The sequence below is a fragment of the Cydia amplana genome, chromosome 8 (genome assembly GCF_948474715.1).
Source record: "Cydia amplana chromosome 8, ilCydAmpl1.1, whole genome shotgun sequence".
Taxonomy (NCBI): domain Eukaryota; kingdom Metazoa; phylum Arthropoda; class Insecta; order Lepidoptera; family Tortricidae; genus Cydia; species Cydia amplana.
This window is the reverse complement of record NC_086076.1, coordinates 149,714-162,405: the sequence shown is the minus strand read 5'-3', so window position 1 is coordinate 162,405 and position 12,692 is coordinate 149,714.

Below are 12,692 nucleotides of genomic sequence, written 5' to 3'. Positions count from 1 at the left end.
GTTTCGCCAAGATCTAAAAATTGTTTATGGAAAACGCCAGTCGATACTTAAATAATTTATGAACATTATCACGTGATTTTCGTTCGCATCTGTCATTTCGATACAGTCAGTGCATTTGCTTAGACGGACTGCTTCTTCTTTTTCTTCAGCTTGTCTCGATAAACAGTTGCCTTCTTGGCTACGGCCCTTTTTAAGACAGAACGTCTGGCTAGAGTGAGTTCGGATCATTCTCAATGAGCAAAAAATAAGCATTCAAGACTCGACAGAACAGTCTATATCGTTGACTCGTCTCTGGCGATATCGCGTTATGCGATATTATATATATATATATATTGCAGTTATTACGATAAGCGATCAGATACACAGATAGCGACGTATAAGGCAACCAATCAATGTTTGATTACTGTCGCTGGAAGAGATCATTTGTCTGCGCTGTGGGTTAAGGTTGCATCCGAATTACAACGGCACATCGCAGCAGTGGGAAGTGGGCTATTTAATAGTAACGTTTTTGGTTGAAGAAATGTCCCTTTTGACTCTGACTGTTTATAATCATATCGGAAACAGATCGAATAACTAAAACTCGAATTGGTCTGTTAGTTTAATACCGTTCAAGAAACTATATAATACCCTCTGTTAGTCAAGTTACAAGGCAGATCTTAGCTCTTCCCTTATGAATGAATGTAGATATGTGATTAGATAAGACTAACGTGTGGTTGATGTGCCGCGGCGCGTGATGCGGCCGCGATGCTGGAGATAACGAGACTGGACCGAAATTACTGCAATTCAATGGTAAAAGATGATTTTTATTCATATCTACGTAGGTGCCATAATTATTTCCGTATAAATTCGCAAGACTCCTGCAACTATAAATACTTGCCGCAGCACCAAGTGGCGAGTCGGGAAATAATAGTCAAGGTACCGTAGTTACCTTTTACCTATTCGTAAACCTGCTCTTAGTGCTGCTGCTAATACTCTGTTGGAGAGTCCCGTTCCATAAGGCCATGCAAGTGCGAATAAAGCGTGCTTGCTGCAATTGAAGACCTGACTCCCAACTTAATTAGGTTTGCGCTAGTCTGATAAAAATCCTCGCAGGTATGTAATTTTGTAGTTTTTTCTAATGCTAAAAAAGCTGCACATCTAAATATAACAGTGACAAGTCTGAAGTCACAGGAAACGTAGACGTGTCCCGCTCGGTTCCCGCGGCGCGGCGGCGTCGTGCGCGAGGCGTCGGCGCACTCGCACGAAATGACAATAAACGGCACAGCCCGTGGGACCGCTGCGCGTGCGCGGCGCCCGCCCCGCCAGTTACTGTGTGATAGCCTACTTGGTGGCTATTTCTTCATGTAAGAATTCATCATCAGCATCTCCTGGCCGTTTTCGGCCACAGAGACTGTGTTCTACTGCTAAAATCGTAGCTAGTTTTTAGGGTTCCGTAGCCAAATGGCAAAAAACTGAACCCTTATAGATTCGTCATGTCTGTCTGTCTGTCTGTCTGTCCGTCTGTCTGTCCGTCCGTATGTCACAGCCACTTTTCTCCGAAACTATAAGAACTATACTGTTGAAACTTGGTAAGTAGATGTATTCTGTGAACCGCATTAAGATTTTCACACAAAAATAGAAAAAAAACAATAAATTTTTGGGGTTCCCCCATACTTCGAACTGAAACTCAAAAAAATTTTTTTCATCAAACCCATACGTGTGGGGTATCTATGGATAGGTCTTCAAAAATGATAATGAGGTTTCTAATATCATTTTTTTCTAAACTGAATAGTTTGCGCGAGAGACACTTCCAAAGTGGTAAAATGTGTGTGTGTCCCCCCCCCCTGTAACTTCTAAAATAAGAGAATGATAAAACTAAAAAAAATATATGATGTACATTACCATGTAAACTTCCACCGAAAATTGGTTTGAACGAGATCTAGTAAGTAGTTTTTTTTTATACGTCATAAATCGCCTAAATACGGAAACCTTCATGGGCGAGTCCGACTCGCACTTGGCCGCTTTTTCAAAGAATGTGCGGCCACACTCACTGCAGGTCAAGACACACAGAGTACACAGAGGTGCAGCTTGAACTGACGCAACTGCGTCTGCATCTGCACAATATGACACCGTCGTGGGCGATCAACAGTTGATCTGCCACGAGTTACTGACACTGACTACCTATCGAAACTATCGGTCACTGGTTAAAAGTGTTAAAACGTAAATATTTATGTAACAAAAAGTGACATCAACAAAAAGCGGCCAAGTGTGAGTCGGACTCGCCCATGAAGGGTTCCGTATTTAGGCGATTTATGGCGTATTAAAAAAAAACTACTTACTAGATCTCGTTCAAACCAATTTTCGGTGGAAGTTTACATGTACATCATATATTTTTTTTAGTTTTATCATTCTGTTATTTTAGAAGTTACAGGGGCCCACATTTTACCACTTTGGAAGTGTCTCTCGCGCAATCTATTCAGTTTAGAAAAAAATGATATTAGAAACCTCAATATCATTTTTGAAGACCTATCCATAGATACACGTATGGGTTTGATGAAAAAAAAAATTGTTGAGTTTCAGTTCTAAGTATGGGGAACCCCCAAAAAAAAATTTTTTTTCTTTTTTTGTGTGAAAATCTTAATGCGGTTCACAGAATACATCTACTTACCACGTTTCAACAGTGTAGGTCTTATAGTTTCGGAAAAAAGTGGCTGTGACATACGGACGGACAGACAGACGGACAGACAGACAGACAGACAGACATGACGAATCTATAAGGGTTCTGTTTTTTTCCATTAGGCTACGGAACCCTAAAAAGGTGGTAGAGCTAGGCAGAGTATCGAAGTACCTATTCGAAGTGCCACCGAAAATGGCATGTGAATAATTTGGATACTTTACTGCCCACATACACAAATGAAAATAACCTCTAAACCAAAATCATCACTCTACTGCTGAAATAAATATGATGTGACTTAGAAATTAAAGTTCAAAACGCTTGTACTTAATGTTTCAAGTGTTATAAATGTTATAATTATGTACGAAGTCATCGAGTCGTTTCTATTTAATTACCAGCAAACTAATTTTGTTTATATTTTTACTAACCCGACACCGGTGTGTCTCCAACTACAACAACGGTGTGTAGGTAAGTATATACATATACATACCGACAGACTATATCCTCTCCCTTTGTAGCTTCCAAATTGTTTGCACAGTCTCGTTAAACAACGAAATCACGCTCTTTACCCAAATTAAGTCAAAAGAGTTGGAACGTGGGGCGCTAAACGCGATAGGTACAGGGGATAAAAACTCGCATTTAAATCACTTTCGCATTCAAAACAAACTTAATATAGGAGAGTCCTCAAGGCGGGCGGGGCGCGGGTGGGTTCGCCGCTCGTCTCGCTTTGCACTTCGTACCACGGATCTACAATGAGTACAAGTGGGTCAAAAATAATACTGTGTTCACGTCTTTCCTGTAGACATACACAAGAGTTAAGGGCTATAAAGGTTAATTTTCTTATTTAATCCTTATCCACGTGAAAAGGTTCTCCTTTTATTTAGAGAACTATGATAAAATCATTATTTACATGCCCACAAGCTGTTAACTATTGCCCACAGGAGAGAAAACTAGTGTGTTTGCGCGAACTGTACATTTTTCTGAACACAGTATTATTTTTGACCCAAGTACAAGATTGTCTGGCAATTTCAAAAGCGCGATCAAAATCGAAATGATGTCATGTGTCGTAGGAAGTACCTAGGCAAAAATTCTATGTGATTGCGTAAATTGCTTTTGTAACAGCATATTCCAACAGTCACCCACCTTATCCCCTGAATACAGTCTGCAATTTCCAGTCCGCTAAGCTTACGTTTTGGTATTCATATTCAAGCGTCCGCTAGCGGGATCTATAGGTAAAGCTCAAAACCTTTTTTTCAGTTGTGTTACATGAGAAGGTGGGTGGAGAAATATCTTAATTCATAGAACAATTTATAGTCACCCTCTGTTTTATGTGTACCCATTTTTTTACATTTACAAGACTTAAAACTTATACCAATCATTAAAAATATCAGTCGTTATCTCTGAAGAAGCAGATCCTCAAATCGTGTTGTTTCGGGCCCTGACAGCCAGGGGCCTGGAGTGGCCATTAATTCTGTAAAACACTCACTTTTGTCATGCTAATGCAGACGTGGCCGTCGCGCGTCGCGTCGACACCCGCTCGTGGCTCTGCGAAGCACGCCCGGCTATTTCATATAAATAATAAGGTTTTGTATTTCATATTTTAGGAAAGATCAGAGAGGATTTAAAACATTTTGTAATTGAGAAGAGAATTAACCAATTCAAAGCAAAGCAAACAGTTGAATAGAGCACCAAATCTAGAGGGCTTAGGATACATTTTAGGTGTGCGCTACCAAAATCTCAAGAATCAATCGAATGTCATAGAAGACCCCAGGCAGGACAATCAGACTATAATATAATACTACTTATTGCTTATTCTGTGTTATAATTACATGAAATGAAAATTTCTCCCTGTCTTCAATTGTTATATTTTTGCCAAAGTGGTCGTGGTTATCATCCTTAATGATAAAGATACAGATAGTTTATTTTTCAAGTAGGCATATCACAATGCGCTTATGAACGTCAAAATACGCCCACAAAACGTCAGTTACCCAAGCTAATTAAAAGTGCTAGGTTCTTCAGCTTTAAAAACCGTGTGCCAAGCTAACGGTGTTGGCGCTGGATAGAACCTCATCTAAAACCAATGCCGCGAATCACACGTCAGACGTCATTGTTCGTCAATCATACTTCTTGTAGGTACCTACCTACGCGGGAAACCTTGAGAACTGCACTAATAACAACAGAACTAAAAAGTTCGCACGAACTCGCCGCGCCGCCAAAAAGCCACTCCCATGCGGTACAATCGAAGTAATGCTCTCATTTCAATTAAACTTTTAAATTAACATAACATAACATTCAAATATTAATAACAAAATACAAATATTATAATTCAAATATTAATTATTATTAATAACATATATTATCTCTGACACTAAGTTTATGTTGGTAAAAAATATCAATTTATTTATTGAGATAAATAATTAAGTAAAAAATATTATATTAATAAAAAAGCAAATAGTGTAGGTAAGTGTATGTAAAACTTATCCTGTATGTACCTTAATGTGCTTATCCTGTAGGTACCTACATAAAACCGGATTGATGGTGGAATAAAGAAACTCACACACAAACATGAACCCTGAAAACAATACACCTTTTTGGGCAGTCGTGTAATAAAGGGGTAGTAATAGGTGTCGCTAGCCGCGTGGCTCGGTAATGAATTGTTTGTCAATACCATCCATACGTCAATGGCGTCGATACGTGCGCGGGCGCCACGGGGGCCGGCAATATGCGGACGATTCGCGATCGGATGTCATTTGTTTGCGGCAATATTGGCGTTTGCACAAAGGTTTGATCGACAATAGACGAGTATTAATTAAAGGAAGTGATTGTTTGCTTGTTTTTGTTTGAGGTAAAGTTTTAATGCGCCGTGTGAACTCTGAATTTTTGGAAGGTTCGGAAAGGGTAGCCGATGTGGCCTTGTACTATTGTAATTGCACCACGCTCTAAAAACGATGTGAGTTCTTAATACAGCATACATTTGCATTTATTGTTAACCAAAAAAACTAAACAACGATAGTTGGCTAGATAAAGGCTGAACTATAATTAGCTAAGATGCATTGTAATCAGGACTAAAGCTTTTTAGCCTTTTTTATATTTACTAAGAACACACACCAGCAACAATAAGTACTAGCCTAGGAACCTACCTATGTTGTACCCGGGATGCGCATAAAGACGCGCTTTACAAAATATGATGGCAAATATTCTTACTCTTTAGATAACTTACTTATCTCTGTGGCTAGGTAAGACTAATTATGTCTGTGGGCAGTGTACTTCTCTAAGTTACAAACGCATAGAATGAGCCTCGATTATCCTGAACTCTGATGCGATCAAATATTGATGAGCTCTGCTCGCTCTGCATACATCGTCCGCACTATTACCTAACTGGCCGTTTGCAAACCGTATTGCCAAGACATAAGGTCTATCGATGATCAGTTAAACGGTGGGACAAAATTAAATCAGCCGGGCCGATGAACAGCTGGGATAGCCTAAACACGGTTTATTCCAGATACAGTCAGCATCAGAAGTTACTTAACAGTTTAGAGATGTTCAAAATTACCTGAACACGTTACGTTAAGTGAATATGAGCATAAGTATAAAATATTTACTGAGCGCGCAAAATAAAATAGCAAAGGAATAAGTAGGTAATTTGGGTAGCTTTTGCATAATTTGTGCCGTTATGAAAAATTTTTAAAAATGTTTAAGTAAGGTAAACGTTCGAAGTACTTACTCTATGTACCCAGTGTTTGACAGACTGTTTGTAACTTCTACTCGTATTGCGACAGTGACCAAAAATGTAATTAACACCTACATATCATAAAATTTTATTTGCATGTATTTAAGTATGTTTTATTGCAAATAAAGTGATTGATCGATTGACATTGTTAGTAAAAAACCTTGTAACCCGACATCACAAATAAATACAGCCCTTTAAGCGACAGCGACACTTTGATCGAAATTGAGTTATAATTACATACTCGTATTAATCTATTAACATCATTCTACACGCATTCAATGGAAGGAATCCGTAGCTAAGCGTCAGGCTGTCTAAATAATGTCTATTTTCCCGGTATTTTCCATCCGAAAAAAGCCAAAAAATACCAGCCCAATAAATATTGAACGCGTATATCAATCTTGGACACGTGTTAAATCATTTACATAATATGTAAACACCAAGATTTATGGGAAGGTTCAACAATTCTGAATAACAAATTAGGACGTAGATTTTAATCTACATGGGTAGGTACCTACTTATCTACTTTAAATCTTGCACATTTCAAAAAAATACAGGCAGGGTAATAGAGCAACAACTTATTTTAGGATATTTAGTCGGTCCAAAATTCTGCTCCCGAAAATAAATATTCCATTATGATATTTTATAAAAAATTAAAACGATCAGAACAACGCACCACTCTATATTAACCTTTCTACCTTATTGAATGAATGGAATTCTTTCCGAACTTGTCACTTCGTCAGCGGCACTCCTTTGTCAATTGTTTCGTAGCAGTAGATCACCGCAGGAGCACTCTTTGTACTATCAACACAATTAACTGATCATTTATCAACCTTAATGCATTAAAATAAGGTCTACCATGGTAAGTTAAGTTAGTAATCCCTTTATTCCCATATAAATCCCGGCACAGGCCGGCGTGGCGAATGGCACAATCCTTCCTGCGTGATTTAGGGGGCAAAAACGTGACAGTGCGCATGACAGGTGCGCGGGAAGATTCTATAGAACTCAGATAGGATCTGATAGCCTCTAGCACGTTGCCACTGCGATATGTGGGGTATCTACCTATCTGTACTAAAGGCTAAAGGAAACCAAATAGGCCCTGATAAGCAAAATATTATGATACGGTCTTAATGGTTGAAACAACAGCATAAAGATTTAGTTTTACATGTAAGTGGTCGTAAATGAGTGAAATTTAATTTACCTACTCTACTTTTCATTTTAGGTCGGAATAAGTCATATTTTTTAATTCTTTGCTTGCTTGAAACACCGTTTCTCAAGGTGATAGGTACATACAGGGTGCTTCCTGTAACAGGAGCAATAAATTAAACTAAAGGCTGTACATATTAACTCACATTTATAGACGGGTCTAACGCGAAATTTATTCAATTACCTTTATATACCGACGTTTGACAATTAACATTATGTGTAGTGGGTGGTTTGAAAATGTGATGTCTACCCCAAACTTTTTCATACACTTTTCGTCGGGTAGTTGCACAAATCTCTGTTTTGACATTTTGCTGAGACTTTAGTTGGCCGCGACCATGACCAGTGAAACCTGTGTCGAAACGTCGGTATATAAAGGTAATTGAATAAATTTCGCGTTAGACCCGTCTATAAATGTGAGTTAATATGTGTTCAAAACGCGAAGGTTTTAAATAAGTATTATAAAGGCTGTACTCCTCAAACTGACCAACATTTGATCAGCAACTTTTAAAAATTATGAATTCTTTAGACTTCCTGTTTTTCATACAAAATAAATATTGTCTTCAATGTACGCTGACATCAGTGTGTTTGACGTTGCTTGTCACGCTTTAAACATAACAAAATTTGCAATACATTGCGTCTTAGAATAAACTTTAAAGTGTAATAAAAATCAAAACATGAGTTATTTTCAAAAGTTGCTGAACAAATGTTGGTCAGTTTGAGGAGTACAGCCTACAGTTTAATTTATTGCTCCTGTTACAGGAAGCACCCTGTATATGTTGTATGTTTCAATGTCTACTTGTTTATTATGCTCGAACTTACTTACTTAATGAAGTGTCTACTAACTATTAACCCGTGAATCTTTAAGCTATTATAAGCAATGCATTCACTCTGTTTTTTTCCAAAAGGTTTTTTTTTAACTGTCAATAAAAATCCTAATCCTAGTAAACTAACAACGCAATAAAAGTTAAACTCACACCACGAGATGCAGTTGACATTTAACATTACTGTCCCACCCACGTCCCACCCCGCCCCCGACCCCGCTGCATTCATTCAACTGCAATAATATTCCCTAAGTGTAAAGTACAAACAACCCCCATTCTAATACTCTTTCATATCTCTACATTTTGCTTTTACTTGCTCCCTAATATCATAATAACACTACGTTATTAGAGGTCAGAAAATACTCGTTTGTCCAGCGACAGGATTTTAGGAATGACATGTCATTGTCGGGTCCATTTTCCGGTGTGTTGCGCAATAATAATTGCGCACCCGTGTTCGTTTGGTTGTTTGTTTGCGTGTTTGTTTGTGTACGGCGCGTGGCGTGGAGCGCTCTTCGAGACGCGTCGCTGGGTTTTAATTTGAACGTGCTGATTGAAATTGGGATGTAAAACGCTTATTAAAAGAAGCAGGCTGTAATAACAGAGTTCTAGTGTATGTATACCTAGGTAGTAGACAAATTGTCCCAAATAAATAGAAGTAGGTACAGGAATGTCGCAATAAAAAAAAATCATTTATTGCGACATTATTTATGTTGATAAGTTTAGCAAACGTTTGCGTATCAAAGCCAAGGGAGGATATTTTGAAGGTAATACATACGTTTGGTTTCAGTTAGATAAAAATATAAACCCACGCAACTCTCCTCAGATAAGAAAATTAATCAAATAAAAAATAATGTGTCGAATGTTTAAAAAATTAACTTCAGTTTTTGCAGTTTGCTTTCTGTGAACTGAGTTCACAACTGTCAAACTACGATTCTGTTAATTTCTTTTTAATACCACTTCGATGGCAATCAAGCATTAGGCTCGTCTGGTGGTAAAGCGGGCACCGTGGCCTATGGACACCTGCCATTCCAAGGGTTCACCTACGACTGCGTATAATGTGCGCTTATTAGCCGGCCCTTTAAATTTTTTATCTTGTACTAAGGCACCTAAGATAAGGTACCTTTTGTTAACACAAAATTACGCTCATGAACTTGTCTAGCCTGCTAAAAATAGGTACATAGCTACCGTTATTTACAGCATGTGGATTAGCCGGATCGAATTAAAGCGGTGTCCCGCCGCCAGCCGCGCTGACGAGTCCCTGCAGTTACCTACATCTAGCCCTAGCGGCGTTTATTAGCTTCCAGGCAGGGGTCAGCTGGGGTCAGATGTCGCCGACTTTCAGGCAGATCAAAAACAAGTTTCATAATTAGGTATATAGGTAAGGTGACGTAACGTAGGGCACACCCGACAGGTATTACTACCTGCTAATATGAACGCTTGCAACTTACGAGGGGTGTTCAAAATATTCTCGGTATGAGAATGAAAACAAACAAGTACGAAAAGTTTGATATTTTTATTTTTCAATATACTCCCCCCCTATGTTCATACACTTAAAAGATCGATCAATTATTTTTTTTAATCCTGCATAAAAATATTTTTTATCTTTGGTGTAAAAATGCTCCTCCACTGCCGCCTTCAATGCTTCATCATCGGAAAATTTATTTCCACGCAGATCCTTTTTAAGATTGGGGAACAAAAAGAAGTCGCTGGGGGCTAAGTCCGGACTATACGGTGGGTGAGTAACAGTTTCAAACCCACATTCAACAATAGCTGCCTTGGCAATATGAGCAGTATGGACGGGGGCGTTGTCATGCAGAAGCATAACACCTTTGGTTAACTTTCCTCGCCTCTTTTCTTTGATTGCATCCTTTAATTGACGTAGAATGTTAGCGTAGTACTGTCCTGTGATATTTACACCTTTTTCTTTATAATCGATCAGTAATACTCCTTCACAATCCCAAAATATCGTGGCCATGACCTTGCCAGCTGAAGGGATGACCTTGAACTTCTTGGGATGAGCTGAACCCTTAATGTGCCACTGCATGGACTCTTGTTTACTCTCTGGGTCATAATGATGAACCCAGGTTTCATCTCCAGTAACTATTCTTTGCAGCACCTCATCAGGATTTTCACCGCACAGGTCAATAAAATCGGAACAACAAGCTACACGCATGTCTTTTTGAAGCCGAGTCAGCATTCGCGGAACCCATCTTGCACTTACTTTTGACATATTAAGATGGTCATGGATAATATCATGTACGGTACCAATAGAGAGATTGGTTACTTGTGCTATAGATTTTACCTTCACTCGACCATCTTCCAATATAAGTTTTTCCACTTTATCAATATTTTCTTGTGAAGTAGCTACTACAGGCCGGCCAGGTCTAGGGTCGTCTTCAACACTCTCCCTTCCACGTTTAAACTCGCTTGACCACTTTTGAATGGTAGATAAAGAAGGAGCAGACTCACGGTAAACACAATCCATTTCCTCTTTTATGGTTTTTTGATTTTTACCCTGTTTTGTCAAGAATTTTATCACGCATCGATGTTCTAATTTAGTTAACATTGTCAATTCCCACATGATGTTCATGTTTGTTCAGCAATTGCAGAAAAACAAAAGAACATCTCGGTTCGAATTATACTTTTTTTTAATGTCAATGAATAAACCTTAGCGGCCAGTAACGAAAGAAATTTTAGAAGAGGTTGTAAGATATCAATACCGAGAATATTTTGAACGCCCCTCGTAATGCTACTGTGCCGGTCAGCAAAATATTATAATAGTTCTTATATTACATAGTCATAAGTTTACCCTTCAAAGTTTACTCATTCAGGCGATGCCCCTAAAGGTATCACTAATAAGTTGCGCGGAATTACAATATTTCAGGTTGTCAAGCTACGCGCAGTTGAGTCGGTCGCGGCACAACACACGCGAGGTAATGTTTGAACTTTAGTCGGACTTGTATAGTTATTCTAGTTGGTCGTTGCAGAGCCAACGGGCTCGCCGGTCCGGCCGCCCGCCGGGCCCCGACCCGGCCGGCGATCCCCGGATTATCCGCGCCCGCCATGACGCAAATTAAAAACTAAGGCGATTTGTCGCGTCGCCGCCGATGTTCGCTTTATTGGAACTCTATTGACTGAGAGGTTTAACTTTATGAGAAAAGTTTAATATAGATTTAAACGGAACGGGCGAATAGTTGGACGTAAGTCAAGGATGCAGCCCCAATTGAAAATAAATACTTATGTTTTTGGCAGAAAGTTTAAATTTAATTGATAGGTAGGTACATTTTGACATTAATTAGGTATTTTGTGTTTTGATGGAGCCATGTTAAAAACAAACTTTTTATTTCGGAATCCATTTGTATATGTTTTTTGATCCTAATAAGAAAAAAAACATACTTAAAACATGCATTACAAACAAACATTCAAAATGACAGAGTAGATATTTATCCTTACAAATGCGTAAAGTAACTCTAGCTTTCTGTGATTGTTATACCTCTTTACGCTTAAAACGGTAAACCGATTTACATAGATGAAATTTGGTATAGAGATAGGTTAGGTTTTTCCCAAGCAGACAAAGTCGCGGGCAGAAGCTAGTAACAACACAACTACATTAAAGGCCTACTGCTACGACCTACGACCCGTATAAAAATGAACTGTGTAAATGCTCTCAACAAATAGAAAGACCATTTAAAGGTCACACAGCAAATTATATTTAAGATTCGTCCCTCAAACATCTTATTTACAATTCTGCTACTGTTTTTATATACAAACATTTTTTTCATCTAAAACTTATTTTTGAACGTCACCGTTATTCCGACGAATGATCGCCATTAGTTGCTTCGAGGAATCTCGGGGCCAAAAAACGACCCGCTACCTGTCTCTATCAGATGGACGATTGTTATAACAATAACAGTTGTTGGCAGATCGTATCTGATAATTTGTTGCGATCCACACGTGTAGGATCAAGATCAATCAACACGGTGATTTCCTCGAAATAGTGGTGACAAATAACAACCAATGAGAAACTAATTAGAACACATTGATTTAAAATAAAAATACAATGTAAGAACACTATATAGATTTTATTTAAAAAAAACGCCATGTTGAAAGTATAGGTTGAAAGTGTGATCGACGAACACAAGATCAAACATCACAATTTCCATAATTAGTAGACCTACAAGCATGTGCAGCCATGGGACACGCCTCAAATTTAGATTAACAAAAAAATCCTTATAGCTTTAAAAAATCTGGGCAGGTCTACCCAGCCTAGAGCCCCATTATTGCT